Genomic DNA, 5,198 nt, shown 5'->3' on the forward strand with positions numbered 1-5,198 from the left:
TAATTATTATGATTATTCACCTATTCAAAAGGACGAGGATTTGATTAGGGATTCCACCGTTTTAGACGATGTAGTATTCCTGTTTACGAATCCGATAAAGGTTTAGAGGAACCGGTTTATCTTGAGACTACTGTTTTCGAGTCGAACGATTTAGAAACTGTAATCGATGATGGTTTCGAGGAACGGTTTTACCCTGAGAATACTGTTTCAGAGTCGTACGATTTAGAAACAATAGTCTTAGATGAACTCGTAGAGATTAATGAGGATACACTGCAATTACAACTTAGAAGAATCAATTGCCCATTTTCAGGAATCTGATGACCTAGAAATTAGGGAGATTGTGGCTAGTCTAACTAGAAACACTGAAAACTCTAAGTTTGGGGGTGATTATCACTTTCCTAGTGCTTTACCTTTAACTCTCAGAAAGTCGCCTCACATAGGACTTGATATCCATGCCTCAACCATCTTACAAGATTATCTTCATACTAGGTTTCCCGAACCTAATGATGTCATGAAAAAAGTTCAGTCGTTAGAAACCCATCCTCTGGTTGATGTGGTTTGCCCAGGCTATGATCCCCAGATTGACTTTGTTTTCCCACCAAATAGTTTTCTTCCAACTGTGGGAACGTTAGATTTCAAATGTGTCACTTATTAAGTTCTGAAGACTAAGCCTAAGTACTTTAGGAAATTAGAATCGACACATTTGCTTCAGAATGACCACTACTCTGACTGTGGTCAACTATGTAAGTCATACCTAATTGACTTAGAGGATCCTAAATTATTTAGGTTATTTTGTGATTCCAGGTTCTTATCTGAGTTTTTCCAGACTCTAGGACCTAATAATTTGAATCCTACCTATGAGGAAATGCATCCGAGGAAAATAGTCTATTTAGACCCCTTCATAGAACCTGAACCTGAACCGCAATTAGCGATAGTTATCCAGAAACTAGGTAAGGGCATGCTAGTCATTTTCTTGGTTCACTGCAGTTTCCTTTTGTCAGCTCTTTTTGGTTTTAAAGACCCACAGTTATTCCGGCTATTGTTATACGGTTCGAGTTGACTAAACCTTTTCTATGTCTGGCTGAAGACTTTAAACTTAGCACTTCTTGGGAGGTAACCCAAACTCATGCAACCAGGTAATATCTTTCCTTAACTCTTTTCTTCGAATGGTAAGTTTCTCCTTGTTCATGTTTTTAATTTTATCTTTAGAACATTGAGGACAATGTTAGGTTTAAGTTTGGGGGTATGGGAGAAACTTTTTAGTTGCAATAATAAACTCCAGAGCCTAGAAATTTATGCCTATTGAGGATTGCACTAACTAATCTAAGTGGATGGAAGCATTTTGATTGTAGGAGTTTGAGGAACCAATCTGATTAGATGGAAACATCTAAAGAGTCTATTCATAAAAGCACAGAGCTCAGGTGTTAGAAATAACATGATAGTTTCACCATATCTCGTTGAGTCCTTTTCACTTCTATTTTTATTTTATTTTGTTTTTAAACTATGTTTCTCTAAGTAATAGGTGGGGCCCACGATTCAAGTTGTTACCAATGCTAGGGTGAATTAGAGTGATTGAGATACCAGCCAAAAAAAAAAAAAAAAAAAAGTTGAAAAAAAAAAAATGAAAAAAAAATGGTAGTTACCAAAAAGAAAAAAAAAAAAAAAAAAAAAAAAAAAAAGAAAAAGAAATTGAGACCAGACCATTTGACCAAAAGGAATAAATTCAATAAAGTCGACCACTGGTACCCTTGTATATGCCAGTTGTGTTGACCTAGAGTTAGGTTATCGACCACTGGTACCCTTGTATATGCCAATGTGTTGATATTAGTCAGACTAGTATCTCAATCCATTAGGATAGGTTCATTTTGGCGGAGGCCTTCAGACAGATATGGGAAACGTCGTTCACTTAGTAAACATCAAAACCATCTATGTTTTCTATATCCATCTTCTTGATCTATCCATGTGATTAGTTTTGACTCCGAATATGATGTCCATAGTGCAACTATCTGAGTAGAGCTCTGTCACTTTATATGAATTTTAGTATGCTTGAGTGCAAACTCGTGTACAAATTGGAATTTCGCATCAGGGTACTTCTTCCTGTAGTCAATAAGTATGCCAACCAAGGAGATTCTTTAGTGCCTTCCAAGGTTCTGCGTAGATAGCTAAGGTCTGGAGTACAGGTTTTGTGGGTATATCTCTGGTAAGCCCTCCCGAGACTATAACTCGGCCACTAGGGCCACCTAGGGGTTTAAAGGCTTATTGCATACGCTAAATGCAATCGACGATGCCTGCGACAGTGAGTTAGGATTTTATTTTGTAGTTTTGATTTGCTCGGGACTAGCAAATAATAAGTTTGGGGGTATTTGATAGACGCATTTATGTGTCTAATATATCTCAATTGTATATAGTGTTAGTGCTCGATTCTATAATTATTTGGTTATTTTATTTATTTGTAGGTGTTTTTGGAGAAATAAGCTTTTACGGCGAAATTGGCTAAAAAATGGTTTTTGCGCTCGTGGGAGAAAACTACTATACGGACTCTCACATTGGATAAGGGGCAACCTAATTACTAAGGGGTGACCCATTTCCAGGCATCTGTTAAAGGGAGACCGGGACTGGTTAGGGGGACATCCTTCTCAAATTCAAATATTGAATTTTGGCGGGAAAAAGAAGTGTCACGTCTGGCATTTTTTGTGTTCGATTTCAAGCGAGTTTTAAGGAGATTAATGCCCGGATTTTCACTGGACTTGACTTCCTAGACTATAACAAGATCATTACAACAAATTAGACCCAGCCAATTGGGCTGGAAAAGTCGGAAGAATCAACCAAAGTTCAACAGGACACGAACTCTCTGTTTAGGGTTCAAATATTTTTGAGATATTTGTGGAAGACTTCTACGCGTGGAAAAGGAATATATATCCTCTGGAATTACTATACGCTCAATTGGAGATATTTTAGGAAGGTTTGGACTGCTGAATATTGCGTAAGAGAGTTTGGCAGAGAAATAAACACGGAACTTGCTGAGGAGATAAACGAAAATATTGGGGAAGATTTAATCGACTTATTGTGTATATAAAGGCTGTTTAAAGTCTTAGGAAGGGTTATCAAGAGTTAGGGGTCGATTGGGAGGCCAGCAGAGAGGCGCAGGAGGAGTTGCAGGAATTGTACCTGCTGCTGCTGCTGCCATTAACAAAGCTCGAAGAACACGAAGAACACACCAGCATAGACAGTCGTTTATCAACAGTGTCAACGACTAGCACCCGAGGGTCTTAAAACAACAGCGTCAACAGCAGCCGTGAGGTATCGTTTTTACAGCAGTGGTATTCTATCGTTCTTCTCTGGACGCTTAAAGAGGGTCGTAGTTTCACTGTATTATATTTTTCACTCTTTTAATCATATTTTGAGCATCAAGTATGTATTTTAAGAACATGATTATTATGAGTAGCTAAACCCCAATACTGGGATGATGGAGGAAGCTGTTTTTCAGCCATGTGGTTATTTAAATAATTCTTAATTCACTTTTTGCACCGATTTTAATTGATTTATGATTTCAATTAATTACTTGTGATTTTGTTTGATGGAACATGCTTAGTCCTAGGGATTCTTGATGTTCCATGCTTATCATATACAAGTAATATTTTATGGAATCTAATTTGGCAAAGATAGAGTTAATACTTGTTTTATTTTGAGCTATAATCGCCTAGAATTATTTTCTGAGCCACTTGAATATGAAACACATTGGAATCCTGAGTCCTGGTTCCTCTTGATCTTGTGACATATTGTGTATATATTTTTGTTTTAAAAATCTTTTCAAGTCCGAGCAACGAATCCGTATTTACCGCAAATCGAATTACTACAACATGTGCACCTCGGGTTAACAGGGGTGCACAAAGTCGCACTTTTTAGTTAGACGTACATTTAACTAAAACATGCATTTAGCTAACAAATTAATAAAAAAAATTAAAACTCACATTTAGACTTCAGTTGACAATTAATAAATTAAGATATAAAAACTGGATTATATTTGGGCAACACTCTTAAGATCTCCTAACAATGTCCATATTGGAAATCACTCCGCCCAACACATTTGTTCAAGATTAATCGCGCTTTCACCAATCTTTATATTTCGAGCCGCTTGCATTACCATAGCAACACACAGATTAATTAACTTCCTCATTGATTACATTGAAGCAACCACTTAGCACGCTCGTATCATGATTATGGAGGTTCATTGTTTCTTCTTGAAATTTCAGAAATACGTTTTTCTAAAATGGTGTGGATCGGAGTGTACCAATGACAAGAAATTGAGTTAAAAACAAACATAATTCTTGCAAATTCATCTTCGGCAAGAATATTTTGCACTCCGGCTTCTTATTTGATTTTGCATATTGGATTAGTTAACACCTCTTTTGTTTTCGGCGGCATGTTAGTTTTCTATGAACTCAGCCATGGTCGCATTAAAAAATTAGAAGTTTTTTCTTTTTTGAAAAACTTGAAGAGTTATTTTATTTTTGCTTGAAAAATTAGAAGAGTTATGAAGGAATAGGTGTGAGTTGAAATGTGTTTGGAATTATGTATTTATAGGGGATGAAATAGTGATCGTTGGATGCCGAAACACATAGTGACGACCTTAGAGTCGAGCGATAGTCTTTATATCGCTAGCGCTGTACTAACTATCAAGCGCTTCGTTGACCATCGAGCGATAGATCCTCCATCGCTCATTGGTAAGTCTCTCATAATATACCACTTAGCCGGTTATGTTTGTCACCTCACATACCCATAGTTGATGCAAAAGTGACAAATTATGCCATTTGATATGTGCATAGGAACGAGCCTAAAGATGGTTTAAATTTCTAATTTTATTCTTAATAATACACATAACCACTCTATTAACTCCTCTCGACTATTATAACATCGTACTAAAATGGTGGTGGTTTAAGTTTCTGAATTTTATTCTTAAATAACACACATGACCATTTTATGTACTCCTCTCAACTACTAATATTTTATTAAAATAAACAAAAATACTACTAACACAGTTTAAAAACTCAATAAATCATAAACTAAAAACTTAGAAAACTATCTTTTTTTTGTTTTCGAATCAGAGAATTGATCTTTTTTCAATGCGTACAAAGCCCAATTCATTTATCTAAAGAGGCATGCTTCAAACAAAAACAAAATCTTAAGGTAGACGAAGG

This window comes from Papaver somniferum, chromosome 2 (genome assembly GCF_003573695.1).
Source record: "Papaver somniferum cultivar HN1 chromosome 2, ASM357369v1, whole genome shotgun sequence".
Taxonomy (NCBI): domain Eukaryota; kingdom Viridiplantae; phylum Streptophyta; class Magnoliopsida; order Ranunculales; family Papaveraceae; genus Papaver; species Papaver somniferum.